This window comes from Ictidomys tridecemlineatus, chromosome 8 (assembly GCF_052094955.1).
Source record: "Ictidomys tridecemlineatus isolate mIctTri1 chromosome 8, mIctTri1.hap1, whole genome shotgun sequence".
NCBI lineage: Eukaryota > Metazoa > Chordata > Mammalia > Rodentia > Sciuridae > Ictidomys > Ictidomys tridecemlineatus.
Window position 1 is genome coordinate 135,913,932 of NC_135484.1, and position 16,649 is coordinate 135,930,580.

Genomic DNA, 16,649 nt, shown 5'->3' on the forward strand with positions numbered 1-16,649 from the left:
GGGCTTTGAAAATCACATAAGGCTATCTCCATAACAGCTGAAAAAAAAAGTTTTATAGAAAAGAATCAGGTATATTCAAAATATTCAGAGTAAATATCAGAGGGTCAAAGCCCAAAAGCTTCCTTTAAGATCTGTAAGAAAAAAGCTTCATTAGCATCACTTCTTTCAACATTTCATTTTACTTTTTAGGAGATGCAGTATGTCACAGGAAAGAAACCAAACATGGAATTAAGAAAGAAACAACCAACTCAATATTCACAGATATTAGGACGAAATAATGAACTTTCAGGAACATATCAGGTAAGACACTTAGCAAATACAATTAGACCCTTAGTGAAAGAAATATGCAAATCAAACACTTAAGAATTTATTTAATTTATGAATATATTGAAACCAAAAACCTCATTTCCATTCCTAATTTTATTTTTAGTTTCTTGACATCCCCCAACAAAATAAAGGAAAAGATACAAAAATATATTTAAATTCATATACACACATGCACATACATATGCTCACAATCATACTTTGATTTATATCAGGAAGTGATTATTAAAAAAGAAATTTTCTAAAAGTTTTGGCTAGCTTTTTAGTTTTCATATTATATTAGATCCAATTCATCAATTTTAATTTAACACCAGTATCATTTTGTTCTATAACCAAAAGGTGATCTTTGGTTTTTACACATTTTGAATTTTAACTATTTATAAACATGGGCTCAATTTTATTTTGACATTTTCATATTGGTGAAATGTAGTACATATTTGTTCAGAATTTCACAACAAAACTGCTTAAATGAAACACAAAAATGACAGCTCCATTTTAAAAATTATTTATATCAAAAATTAATATATAAAATGCAATATTAGAGTAAAATTATTTTACTTTCTCAGATTAACCAAAGATAAATGACACTCATGTTACTTTTAATGTGCACAGAGATGCCAAAAAGGACACTTGAAATCACTTTAGCCCATTAAATGTAACATTAATCCCCAATGAAATTGAAGTTTAAATTGTATAATGCATCTCAACCTGAAATCTCCATTCTTAATTAGTAATTTATTCCTTTAACTTCCTATCAGGTTGGACTTGCAAATCTTCTTCCCTGAGTTAAAATTTTTCACTTACTGGTTTCTAGCGTCAAAATTCAGACTACTAATGCACAACCATGGTATTCTGCTAAGTGTGTATACCATAAGTCTTCAGGAACAATAAAGGTTTATGTTTTATTGATTGCTTAGCATATTCAGTTCAATAATATTTATCAGGATTGTTCTATTTGGACAAAATTTTGGTATTTACTATGGGTTAGGAAGAAATGCTTAATAATGAATTATTAAGTCTAAGTTTGTTTTTTCCAGAGGATCAATAACTTTTACGGTACAATCCAGTAGCAGAAATTATGTCTTTTCAACAGAAGTCTCAGCACAAGTATTTTCTGCTTCCACTATTTTTTGTGTGAGAATACCACATACAACTCTATCTCTAGCTGAGTGTTCTATTGGACATTACATTGAATATTTACAAACATATATGTCATTAATAAGGAAGAAAAAATTATGAGATTTATATGAAAATCAATAGTTACAGCAAGCTAGCAAACACTTTTAAATGAGGAAAACATCTCAAGAAAATTTCAATTTAATCCAATATGAGTTTTAGTTTGCAGTTATTTGTGCCAAAATTGTTGAAGGTTCTTACTCCTGGACAAAAAGGCCTAACCTTAATCAATTTGAAAGGCTTTACCTAACAGGCCTTAGTGAAAAAAGCTATCATTTCCAAGGCATATTTGTTACAGAGCCAATGAAATTATTACCATCCTGGGGGTAAATGCAACCTAGGACTCAGAGTCTTTCCTTGGAAACCCTATTGAGATCTCTTAATTGGGAGAAGAAGAGTACTTGAAGATTTGTCTCTACCAGGCCTCTACTTTTCCATTACTACTCTCTAACACACCAACCCCCCACCCCACACACATCCACACACTCCTAAACTGCAAGATCTAATTGCTCAGCCTCTCTGGACAGAAGAGTGATTCATAAGTCTTAGTGATCTATCTGACCCTTGACTCAAGACATTTCTTGGGGAAAAATTAGAACAGTGGTGGAATTAGCACTTAAATGATTGAAATCTTGACTGTAGGTTCAATACAACGGAACCTGCGAGCACAACACCCACAAGATCAGCTCAGCCCTAGAATGCACTTTTTGAACCATTCTTGTCTACAAAAGAGAGAGAATAGCAACATCTCATATTAAGTATAGTAACTGAAAAATTTGGATTTCCTAGGTCAAAATGGGCAATAAATTACAGTAATCCCAAAACTAATTAGAACTGAAAATGACGAACCTGCAAAACAATTAACGACGATGATTGGATGTATGAATCATTTTAAACATTAGTTAAGTATGGTCTATATAAAGATAGATAATAAATCTTATGACCTCAAAGTGCACATATTTTCTGTAGAAACTCAATCAATCACCTAAGGCCTGAATATTTATATAAAAACTGTTTTGTGCACCTGGTGTGGTGGTACATGTCTGTAATTCCAGGGGCTCAGGGAGGCTTAGGCAGGAGAATTGCAAGTTCAAAGCAAGCCTCAGCAAAAGGCGAAGTGATAAGCAATTCAGTGAGACCCTGTCTCTAAACAAAATACAAAATAGGGCTGGGGATTTGCCTTAGCACTGGAGTGCCCCTGAGCTCAATGCCCGGTACCCAAAAACAAACAAAAAACTGTGCTGTAATTCCAACAACAACAAAAAAAAAACCACAATTTTTCTACTTCTATCAAACAGTATGGTTATTTAGAACCAAATATTTTAAAATTATGTTTTAACTGATACACAAAAACATTTTTAAAAAGTACATATTAATGAGGTGCCACATAATGTTTCAGTACCTGTAATGGACTCATACTTATGAGCTGTAATTTTTTTTAAATTTTTCCTTCATCTATTGACAGAAGATTGCTTCATATGAACTTGGAGAAAAAAATAGACCATCATCTACCTCTTAGATATATTCTCTTAACCAGGATCTGACACAAAATTCCCAACAACACATGTACTTAACACCAAACAAGAAAAATATAATCAAATTAACTCTTTACAGGCCAAGTTAATAATTGGTTACATGAAATAAGCATTTTGGAGTACAACTTTAAGTTCAGGAAACTTCATTCCCCACTGGTGCCAAGAATCACTGTAAGAATACTCTGTTTCTCCTGATGAAGATTTGCCAATTTCTGCCTTCATAATAATTTCTATATAATTGAAAATGCCTTATATTCTTTAAAATTATTTCATGTCTTGAGCATGAAGGCCAACATTTGAACTTTCTCCTTTTCTTTAAATCCACAAATTAATAATTTGTCTTCTATCAGCTATTTATATAATACATTATGTATATGTGTTTCCATGTATATGGAGCTGGAACCATATCAAACAGTGAGTATTTGTGTACACTTTGCCCTTCCTGTTAAACATGAATGAACTCCAAACATAAATGAACTACTTCGAACCAAGTGAGACAAATGAAGTTTTACAAGATACAGGCACTTTATGTTCCCAGTTTTAAAAATAAGCCAAGTGAAAAATACTTAATAAAAATAATTGGAACAGAGAAAGCTTTAGAAGTTCTATTGTTAGTTCTAGTGACTTACACTCAAACTTAGACAGACACCATCAAACAAGCAAAACAAAAATAACTGTTGCTAATGGTCATATCTGTAAAATGAAATCCAAATTACAACTGGAGAAAAATGGCCATCTGAATCCAATTTAAAAATATGCCAATAATGTGCACTGAATTTTGTGTATATCTAGGCAGGTGAGTAACATTTCAAAGCTTTGCAAGAGTGTATGGTTAGTGAGAAAAGCAAAAGGTGCTTTTATTCCACAGTATCTGATTAAACAAAACAAAGCAATTTACAAAAGAAAAGTAATACTTTAAAATAAATAGTTCATCATTTTGATGAATATATACATGTTGAGTTTACTTCTTAGGGATTTAACTATCTAAAAGTGCATGTCACTATCCAGAGGTGTAGGAGCAAGTTCACATGAATAAAACTGTGTAGCTTCACTAGCTTCAGCTTCAGTCAATGGCTCCAGGTGAACAAGCTTACTTTGGGTTGTTTCTGGGTACAGGCTGCTATCCAAAAGCTCATCGACTTCTATGAGTTTATCTACAGAGGACATAACTTCTGATGATGATGTTGTACGCCCCTGTTCAACAGCAGAAGCAGGATTCCCATCAAGGAATGCAAGAAGTGAAAAGGCAGTATACTGGATAAGCTGCCTATTTGGTTTAGACTTAGATTTTCTTCCTTCTTCTGAAACTGATTGAACTACATTGTTCTTGGTAACTTCTAATCCTTTATTCTCAGATTTTGTATTATTGATGTAATCTGTGGGATTCATCTGCACATAACTAGTGAAAAGATCAACCAGGAGATCTGGGTCTTTGTTAAACTGTCTTCCTGACAGCATAGCTTGGAAGTCCTCTAAACTACAATAAATACTGTCAAGATAATCCTACAGTTCAACCTTTCCCAAAAGATTAATGTTATCATTCAAAATGGAATCCATCATGGTCACAGGATCTTCTATGGACAGACAGGATGAACCATTTATCTGGACAGCACTAGACATGAGAGGGTTGATGCCACCACTGCCTGAACCTAGGGATTTTCTGGCTGGTTCACTCAGATCTCCACTCTGAATGACAGGTGCATACTCATCATCATTGTCGTCTTCAAAAATGACAATATCAGGGTACTGGCTACAGTTGGAGGGATCAGATATAACATCCTCTTTAGTTTCTGGAATAACTAGGATATTTTCTTCATCCACATTATCATCAGTAACATCATAAATAATGATGTCATCTGAAATCCACTCTCCTGTCTTTAAACTTTCAGTCCTACTGTGTGGAACTTTATGATAATGATTATCAACTGGTTCTTTATGTGCTGAAATAAATTCTTCTGGTCTCCATTAATGTTCAGAAGTAGAGGCCTTTTGCTCTTTAAACTCACAAGTTTGTTATTCTGAACCAATGTAACAATAAATTGGACAATCTTTCCAATAACTTGTTGCTGCTGTGCATGCTTTGCTTTTAATTCAGACACCCTGTTCCAAAGGGACTCATTCTCAATTTTTAATTCTGAAAGTCTGGACTCAGTTGTTTCCTGTTTTACTTGAACCTTCTGAGCACTACTTATAATTTTTGTTAAATCTTCTTGGCGAATTTTATTTTCTTCTGGTTTTGAAAATGAAAACTTCCTTTTAATGTCCTCCAACAAGTCATCCCGGCTTTGTTTAAAGAAAGGATGCTGAAATTCGAGAGGACCAACTCTTTCCTGCTTTATTATTCCAGAGTCAATATGTACTACTTTACGAAAACCATACTCTCTCCTTTGTGCCCTGTTGAAGTCGCTCTAAGGAGAGTCGTTTCTCCGGCATGGCAGGAACGACTTCATTTGGGAGCCTTCAGCAGCTTGCAGAAATGTCCGTGTATACTGGAAAATCTGAAAACTTTTTTCCTCCAATTTGTCTTGACTTGGCAGGACAAAGGGTCACTTTCACCAGTCACACTTTGCCCCAAATTTTGTTCTCCTAGGTTCAAGCGTTCTCTTGAACTGGAAATCCAACAGTGTTTGCACCAGCTGCTTGAAACTTTATATATTCCATTAGTTCTCAGGGCGCACTCTCTCCTTTGTGCCCTGCTGAAGTCTTTCTAAGCAGAGGTGTTTCTCCGGAATGGCAGGAACAACTTCATTTGGGAGCATTCAGCAGCTTCTCATGCTCTTCCTCCCTACCCCATTTTGAGTCACCCCCCCCCAAGGCAGAGAAGACATTCCACACTTGGGGGGAGATTGGCTAACTTCACTTAGTATTATCTGCACTAATGCCATCCATTTCCCTGCAAATACCATGATCTTATTACTTTTAATGCTAATATTCCATTGTGTATAAATGCCACATTTTTTTATCCATTCATCCAGTGAAGGAAATCTAGGTTGGCTCCACAGTCTGTCTATTGTGAATTGTGCTGCTGTAAAAATGGATATGGCTGTGTCCCTGTTTTTAAGTCCTTTGGGTATAGACTGAGAAGAGGAATATCTGGGTCAAATTATGGTTCCATTCCCAGCTTCCCAAGGAATCTCCATACTGCTTTCCATATTGGCTGCGTCAATTTGCAGTTCCACCAGCAATGTATGAGTGTACCTCCCACCCCCCATCCTCGCCAGCACTTATTGTTGTTTCACTTCATAATGGCTGCCATTCTTACTGGAGTGAGATGGTCTCTTAGAGTAGTTTCAATTTGCATTTCTCTGATTGCTAGAGATGGTGAGCATTTTTTTGTATATTTGTTGATTGATGGTATATCCTCTTCTGAGAAGTGTCTATTCAGGTCCTTGGCCCATTTGTTATTTGTTATCCTTGGGTTATTTGTTTGTTTGTTTGGTTTTTGGTGTTTAATTTTTTGGAGTTCTTTGTATACCCAAGAGATTAGAATTCTATCTGATGTGTGAGGGGTAATTTGGAGCCCGACCCCACAGTATGTAGGTCGTAGCCAACTTTTTCTTCTATCAGATGCCGTGTCTCTGATTTTATATCAAGCTCCTTGATCCATTTTGAGTTAACTTTTGTGTATGGCAAGAGAAAGGGATTCAGTTTCATTTTGTTGCATATGGATTTCCAGTTTTCCCAGCACCATTTGTTGAAGATGCTATCCTTCCTCCATTGCATGCTTTTAGCACCTTTATCAAATATAAGAAAGTTGTAGTTTTGTGGGTGGGTTTCTGTATCCTCTATTCTGTACCATTGGTCCACCTGCCTGTTTTGGTACCAGTACCATGCTGTTTTTGTTACTATTGCTCTGTAGTATACTTTGAAGTCTGGTATCGCTATACCACCTGATTCACACTTCCTGCTTAGCATTGTTTTTCCTATTCTGGGTTTTTTATTTTTCCTTTTATTTTTCTCAGCAGCACATGGATCCTTCTCAAAAATAGATCATATATTATGTCACAGGGCAACTCTTAGACAATATAAAGGAGTAGAGATAATACCATGCATCTTATCTGATCATAATGAAATGAAACTGAAAATCAATGATAAAAGAAGGAAGGAAAAATCATGCATCACTTGGAGAATGAACAATAGGTTACTGAATGATCGATGGGTTTTAGAAGACATCAAGGAGGAAATTAAAAAATTCTTAGAGTTAAATGAAAACACAGACACAACATATTGGAATCTATGGGACACATTGAAAGCAGTTCTAAGAGGAAAATTCATTGCTTGGAGATCATTCCTTAAAAAAAGAAAAAACAACAAATAAATGATCTCATACTTCATCTCAAAATCCTAGAAAAAGAAGAGCAAAACAACAGCAAAAGAAGTAGAAGGCAAGAAATAATTAAAATCAGAGCTGAAATTAATGAAATTGAAATAAAAGAAACAATTGAAAAAATTGACAAAACTAAAAGTTGGTTCTTTGAAAAAATAAATAAAATCAACAGACCCTTAGCCATGCTAAAGAAGAGAAGAAGAGAGAGAACTCAAATTACTAGCATACGGGATGAAAAAGGCAATATCACAACAGACACTTCAGAAATACAGAAGATAATCAGAAATTATTTTGAATCCTTATACTCCAATAAAATAGAAGATAGTGAAGGCATCGATAAATTTCTTAAGTCATATAATCTGCCCAGATTGAGTCAGGAGGATATAGACATCCTAAACAGACCAATATCAATTGAGGGAATAGAAGAAACCATCAAAAGATTACCATCTAAGAAAAGCCCAGGACCGGATGGGTATACAGCAGAGTTTTACAAAACCTTTAAAGAGAAACTAATACCAATACTTTTCAAGCTATTTCAGGAAATAGAAAAAGAGAGACCTATTCCAAATTCATTCTACAAGACCACCATCACCCTGATTCCGAAACCAGACAAAGACACTTCAAAGAAAGAAAACTACAGACCAATATTTCTAATGAACCTAGATGCAAAAATCCTCAATAAAATTCTGGCGAATCAGATACAAAGGCACATCAAAAAAATTGTGCACCATGATCAAGTAGGATTCATCCCTGGGATGCAAGGCTGGTTCAATATACGGAAATCAATAAATGTTATTCACCACATCAATAGACTTAAAAATAAGAACCAGATTCCAACATGGCGGCGGGCGCGGAGAGATCAAGTCTCTGAACTCTTCAGCTGTGCAGGCATAGGGAGTCGTAAACAGCCTAATTCTGTTTGCTCAGGATCACTAGGCAATGCTGAGCTGATGTGGATCTGGGACGAGCAGTCTGGGCCTCTCAGAACACACACTGAACCTGGATTGGCTGAATTCAAGCTCCCGTTCGCCTGCTTCCCGCAGACAAACAGCTGTGACTCAGCACTAATCCATCCGGCTGAAACAACCGGTCAGCCCTTCTGATCCTACGGAGGTAAATGCCAACCGAGCCTTCATAGGTAGTGGCCACAGGTTTGAAACGTGGCTTGGGAGAGACAGTAAGGACCCACCCGTTGCATTGGTCACCTGGCAAAGGGAAACGAACTGTCGCCATTTGCAAGAGATACCACCATGGTAGACAACTGACGTCATCAGACTGCAGCGGAGGAGATAACTTCATTGAAACCTGCGGCTACAGTGACTTTTTCCCTTCCCTTCTAATACCATTCCTCCCAAGCATCAAATAAATTTATAGGAGTAAACAGTAACTCAGCAGTCAAACAGAACAAGAAGTAACATGAGCAGCTTCAAAAAGCAAGGAAGAAAAGGAGTACAAACAATGCAGGACAGCCTAAATATTCAGGAGGACCTAGAGTCATCAGAAAAATGGTCATATAAAGAACTCAAGGAACACCTTAGACAGATGGAATGGAACCTTAAAGAGGATACGAGACAGCAAATTCAAGCAGCGAAAGAGCACATTGAGAATGTATTACACAAACAGATAAAAGAAGAAGTTAAGCACCTTTATCAGGAGATAGAGATTATAAAAAGAATCAAACCATAATCTTAGAAATGAAGGAAACTATAAACCAAATTAAAAACTCAATTGAGAGTATCACTAACAGAGTGGAGCAAGTAGAAGCCAGAACGTCAGATAATGAAGACAAATTATTTCATCTTGAAGAGTCTAGCCAACTCAGAAAGGCTGGTAAAAAATCATGAGAAAAATATCCAAGAGGTATGGGATAACATAAAAAAGCCAAACTTACGAGTCATCGGGATAGAAGAAGGTACAGAGACTCAAACCAAGGGAATGAGTAATCTGCTGAATGAAATAATTACAAAAAACATTCCAGAAATAAAAAAGGAAACAGATATACAAATTGAAGATGCATACAGGACACCAAGCACACAAAATCACAGTAGACCAACACCAAGACACATTGTTATGAAGATATCCAATATACAGAAAAAAGAGAAAATATTAAAATCTACAAGAGAAAGGAGACAGATTACATTCAGGGGTAAACCAATAAGGTTAACAACGGATTTTTCATCATAGACACTGAAAGCAAGAAGGTCATGGAACAATGTATTTCAAACACTGAAAGACAATGGATGCCAACCAAGAATTCTGTATCCAGCAAAATTAAGCTTCAGGTATGACAACGAAATAAAAATCTTTCATGATAAACAAAAGTTAAAAGAATTTGCAGCCAGAAAACCAGCATTGCAAAGCATTTTGAGCGAAACACTACACGAGGAAGAAATGAAAAACAATAACCAAAACCATCAGAGGGAAGTGCCTCAGTAAAGACAGAGGGCGAGGGGAAAAATAATCATGGAGAAACAAACTAAATTTTAAAAAAAAAAAAAAAGGATAAATAATCAAACATGGATGGAAGTACAAACCATATATCAATAGTAACTCTGAATGTTAATGGCTTAAACTCTCCAATAAAGCGACATAGGCTGATATCATGGATTAAAAAAACAAATCCAACAATATGCTGCCTCCAGGAGACACATCTGATTGGAAAAGACATACACAGGCTGAAGGTGAAAGGATGGGAAAAAATATATCACGCACACGGTCCTCTTAAGCAAGCAGGGGTGGCCATCCTCATATCGAATAAAATCGACTTCAAGACTAAGTTAATCAAAAGGGATAAAGAAGGACATTATATACTGTTAAAAGGAACCATTCACCAACAAGACATAACAATTATCAATATTTATGCACCAAATAATGGCGCTGCGACATTCATAAAACAAATTCTCCTCAAGTTCAAGATTCAAATAGACCACAACACAATAATTATGGGTGACTTCAACACACTTCTCTCACCATTGGACAGATCCTCCAAACAAAAGTTGAATAAGGAAACTATAGAACTCAATACCACAATCAATAACCTAGACTTAACTGACATATATAGAATATATCAACCATCATCAAATGGATGTACTTTTTTCTCAGCAGCACATGGATCCTTCTCAAAAATAGACCATATATTATGCCACAGGGCAACCCTCAGTAAATATAAAGGGGTGGAGATAATACCATGCATTTTATCTGATCATAATGGAATGAAACTGGATATCAAAGATAAAAGAAGGAAGGAAAAATCCTACATCACATGGAAAATGAACAATATGTTACTGAATGATCAATGGGTTACAGAAGACATAAAGGAGGAAATCAAAAAATTCTTAGAGATAAATGAAAATACAGACACAACATATCGGAATCTATGGGACACAATGAAAGCAGTTTTAAGAGGAAAATTCATCACCTGGTGGTCATTCCTCAAAAAAAGAAAAAACCAACAAATAAATGAGCTCACACTTCATCTCAAAGCCCTAGAAAAGGAAGAGCAAAACAACAGCAAATGTAGCGGAAGGCAAGAAATAATTAAAATCAGAGTGGAAATTAATGAAATTGAAACAAAAGAAACTATTGAAAAAATTAACAAAACTAAAAGTTGGTTCTTTGAAAAAATAAATAAGATCGACAGACCTTTAGCTATGCTAACAAAGAGAAGAAGAGAGAGAACTCAAATTACTAACATACGGGATGAAAAAGGCAATATCACAACAGATGCTACAGAAATACAGAAGACAATTAGAAATTATTTTGAAAACCTATATTCCAATAAAATAGAAGACAGTGAAGACATCAATAAATTTCTTAAGTCATATGATTTGCCCAGACTGAGTCAGGAGGATACACACAATTTGAATAGACCAATATCAATGGATGAAATTGAAGAAGCCATCAAAAGACTACCAACCAAGAAAATCCCAGGACTGGATGGGTATACAGCGGAGTTTTACAAAACCTTTAAAGAAGAATTAATACCAATACTTTTCAAGTTATTCCAGGAAATAGAAAAAGAGGGACCTATTCCAAATTCATTCTATGAGGCCAACATCACCCTGATTCCGAAACCAGACAAAGACACCTCAAAGAAAGAAAACTACAGACCAATATCTCTGATGAACCTAGATGCAAAAATCCTCAATAAAATTCTGGCGAATCAGATACAAAGGCACATCAAAAAAATTGTGCACCATGATCAAGTGGGATTCATCCATGGGATGCAAGGATGGTTCAATATACGGAAATCAATAAATGTTATTCACCACATCAATAGACTCAAAGATAACAACCATATGATCATCTCGATAGACGCAGAAAAAGCATTCGACAAAGGACAGCATCCCTTTATGTTCAAGACATTTAAAAAAAAACTAGGGATAACAGGAACTTACATCGACATTGTAAAAACTATCTATGCTAAGCCCCAGGCTAGCATCATTCTGAATGGAGAAAAATTGAAGGCATTCCCTCTAAAATCTGGAACAAGACAGGGATGCCCTCTATCACCACTTCTATTCAATATAGTTCTCGAAACACTGGCCAGAGCAATTAGACAAACAAAAGAAATTAAAGGCATAAAAATAGGAAAAGAAGAACTTAAATTATCACTATTTGTGGAAAACATGATTCTATACCTAGAAGACCTAAAAGAGTATACAAAAAAACTACTAGAACTAATAAGTGAATTCAGCAATTCGGCAGGATATAAAATCAACACGCATAAATCAAAGGCATTTCTGTATATCAGCGACAAAACTTCTGAAACGGAAATGAGGAAAAACACTCCATTCACAATATCCTCCAAAAAAAGTAAAATACTTGGGAATCAACCTAACAAAAGAGGTGAAAGATTTATACAATGAAAACTACAGAACCCTAAAAAGAGAAGTAGAAGAAGATCTTAGAAGATGGAAAAATATACCCTGTTCATGGATAGGCAGAACTAACATTATCAAAATGGCGATATTACCAAAAGTTCTCTATAGGTTTAATGCAATGCCAATCAAAATCCCAATGGCATTTCTTGAAGAAATAGATAAAGCAATCATGAAATTCATATGGAAAAATAAAAGACCTAGAATAGCAAAAGCAATTTTAAGCAGGAAGTGTGAATCAGGCGGTATAGCGATACCAGATTTCAAACTATATTACAGAGCAATAGTGACAAAAACAGCATGGTACTGGTACCAACACAGGTGAGTGGACCAATGGTATAGAATAGAGGACACAGAGACTAATCCACAAAGTTACAACTATCTTATATTTGATAAAGGGGCTAAAAGCATGCAATGGAGGAAGGATAGCATTTTCAACAAATGGTGTTAGGAAAACTGGAAATCCATTTGCAAAAAAATGAAACTGAATCCCTTCCTCTCGCCATGCACAAAAGTTAACTCTAAATGGATCAAGGAGCTTTATATCAAATCAGAGACTCTGCGTCTGATAGAAGAAAAAGTTGGCTCCAATCTACATATTTTGGGGTCGGGCTCCAAATTCCTTAATACGACACACATAGCACAAGAGTTAATAACAAGAATCAACAAATGGGACTTACTTAAATTAAAAAGTTTTTTCTCAGCAAGAGAAACAATAAGAGAGGTAAATAGGGAGCCTACATCCTGGGAACAAATTTTTACTCCTCACACTTCAGATAGAGCCCTAATATCCAGAGTATACAAAGAACTCAAAAAATTAGATAATAAGATAACAAATGACCCAATCAACAAATGGGCCAAGGACCTGAACAGACACTTCTCAGAGGAGGATATACAATCAATCAACAAGTACATGAAAAAATGCTCACCATCTCTAGCAGTCAGAGAAATGCAAATCAAAACCACCCTAAGATACCACTTCACACCAGTAAGATTGCCAGCCATTATGAAGTCAAACAACAATAAGTGTTGGCGAGGATGTGGGGAAAGGGTACACTTGTACATTGCTGGTGGGACTGCAAATTGGTGCAACCAATTTGGAAAGCAGTATGGAGATTCCTGGGAAAGCTGGGAATAAAACCACCATTTGACCCTGCTATTGCCCTTCTTGGACTATTCCCTGAAGACCTTAAAAGAGCGTACTACAGGGATACTGCCACATCCATGTTCATAGCAGCACAATTCACAATATCTAGACTGTGGAACCAACCCAGATGCCCTTCAATAGATGAATGGATAAAAAAATGAGACATTTATACACCATGGAGTATTATGCAGCACTAAAAAATGACAAAATCATGGAATTTGCAGGGAAATAGATGGCACTAGAGTAGATTATGCTTAGTGAAGCTAGCCAATCCCTAAAAAACAAATACCAAATGTCTTCTTTGATATAATGAGAGCAACTAAGAACACAGCAGGGATGAAGAGCAGGAAGAAAAGATTAACATTAAACAGAGACATGAGATGGGAGGGAAAGGGAGAGAAAAGGGAAATTGCGTGGAAATGAAGGGAGACCCTCATTGATATACAAAATTACATATAAGAGGTTGTGAGGGGAATGGGAAAATAAACAATGAGAGTAATAAATTACAGTAGATGGAGTAGTGAGAGAAGATGGGAGGGGAGGGGAGGGGGGATAGTAGAGGATGGGAAAGGTAGCAGAGTTCAACAGTTACTAATAGGGCATCATGTGAAATTGTGGATGTTGAACCGAGGTGATTCTGCAATCTGCATTTGGGGTAAAAATTTGGAGTTCATAACCCACTTAAATCTAATGTATGAAATATGATATGTCAAGAGCTGTGTAATGTTGTGAACAACCAATAAAAAAAAAAATAAGAGCCATTAATAATGTGATGGTTATTATGGGACCTGCTCAATCAGGGATTCCCCAGTTGTCTGCTTTGCCAAAAACCTGGTATGTTTTAGCTATAGATATTAAAGATTGTTTTTTTTTTCAATTCCAATTCATCCTGAGGATAGTCCATGTTTTGCATTTACTATCCCTGCACTGAATCATGAAGATCCTGATCGGAGATGTGAATGGAATGTACTCCCTCAAGGGATGGCTAACAGTCCAACTATGTGTCAAATTTATGTTAACAAAGCAATCCAGCTACTTAGAAATCAATATCCTGAACTTCAAATATTTCACTATATGGATGATGTATTATTAGCACATAAAGATAAAAACACATTGCTAGAATGTTATGCCACACTTACAAATTTATTAAAAAATTATAATCTAGAGATAGCAATAGATAAAGTACAATTAAATTTTCCAATTAATTATTTAGGAGTTCTATTATCCTCAACCATGGTCCGTCCACCAAAAATTCAAATACGAGTAGATCAACTCAAATCACTTAACGACTTTCAAAAGTTATTAGGAGACATAAATTGGATTAGGTCTTATCTAGGTATACCAACAGGAGAGTTGGGACCTTTATTTGATACCCTAAAAGGTCCATCAGATCCAAATTCACCCCGCATGTTAACACCTGAAACAAGAAAGACATTAAAAATTATTGAAACACATATGGAAACTATGCATTTGGATAGAATTGATATAAGTTTGCCTTTATTATTTATTGTACTACCAACAAAAAAAAATATTCCTACAGGAGTATTTTGGCAAGAATGTCCATTATTGTGAATACATTTATCTTATTCTCCTAACACTATTCTTACTAGGTATCCTGAGGCTGTAGGACAATTAATACTCAAAGGAATAAAAGCAGCAAAGGGAGTGTTTGGAATTTCTCGCAATAAAATTATTACTCCATATACTATGAATCAAATTGATGAGTTAGCTAATGAGTTAAATACTTGGGCAATAATCATGTGTAAATCTAATGTTTCATTTGATAATCACCCACCATCTAATCCTTTGTTGTCTTTTTGGTCTTCGCATCCTGTAGTTTTTCCAAAAGTGACAAGAAAAACACCTATCATGAGTGCTCCAAATATATTCATTGATGGGTCAAATAATGGTACAACAGCAATAGTTAAACCTCATCATACTTTTACATTTTTAGTACCCAAACAATCAGCTCAAAAGGTAAAGCTTAATGCAGTATTACAAGCTTTTGTGATGTTTAAAGATTCTGTATTTAATTTATTTTCTAATAGTCAGTATATAGTTAATGCTATACTATCCCTTGAAGATGCTGGTAGGATGTCCCCTTCCTCTACTATTTTCTCTTTGTTTTCTGCTATACAAAGTCTAATCTGGGACAGAAAAGATCCATTCTTTATACGACATATCAAGGCACAAACGGGATTGCCTGGAGCCCTTAGTTTGGGCAATGATTTAGCAGATAAATCTACACATGACATACATATTTTCTCCACAATAGAAGAAGCTATAAATTTTCATAAAAGGTTCCATGTCAATGCTAATACTTTACAAAAGCATTTTAAAATAACTAAGGAACAAGCCAGACATATAATAAAACAATGTCAAAATTGTGTGATCTTTTTACCACAAGTTAATCTTGGAGTCAATCCTAGAGGATTGATACCTAACCATATTTGGCAGATGGACATCACACACTTGCCAGAATTTGGAAAATTAAAATATTTGCATGTTACAGTTGATACTTCTTCCAAATTTTTGATGGGCTCCCTTCATGCTGGAGAAAAAACTAAAGATGTTATAGCTCATTGCTTACAAAATTTTGCCACTGTGGGCATTCCAAAGCAGTTAAAAACAGATAATGCCCCTGGTTATACGTCTACTTCTTTTAAACAATTTTGCTCATCATTTGGCATTACTCATATAACAGGAATCCTATACAATCCACAGGGACAAGGCATATTTGAAAGAGCTCATCAAACTATTAAAATGTACTTATTAAAGCAAAAAGAGGGAATTGGAAAGGGGTATATATCCCCCAAAGATAAACTTAAAATAATGCTTTTTAATCTAAACATTTTAAATTTGGATTCATCAGGGCTTAGTGCTGTGGAAAGGAATATGTATCCAAAAAATGTACATAAGCCTAAAGTACTTTGGAAGGATATTCAGCAGGACAATGGAAAGGTCCTGACCCAATGATTGTCTGGAGTTGGGGTTCTGTTTGTGTGTTTCTACCAGGAGAACAACAGCCGATTTGGATTCCAGAGAGACTAACCAAAGCAATTTCTACAGTCCAAAAAGAAGATGATTTGACTCAAATCCATAACAGCTGATATCCAGAGCTCCAGCTTGGCTATTCTTACATCTGCGACAGTGATTAACCAGGATGCTTTTTTCAATATCTATTTTATTATTGCCTTTTCCCACATCATAAAGTTCTATTTTATTTTTTGAGCTCATACAGACCTAGGTTAATGTTTTTC

General features: G+C 35.5%; 1 pseudogene; it reads right to left on the bottom strand.

Moving 5' to 3' along the window:
- Positions 1-4,019: 4,019 nt before the first annotated feature.
- Positions 4,020-5,794, bottom strand: LOC144365821 (heat shock factor protein 2 pseudogene; annotated as a pseudogene).
- Positions 5,795-16,649: the final 10,855 nt, after the last annotated feature.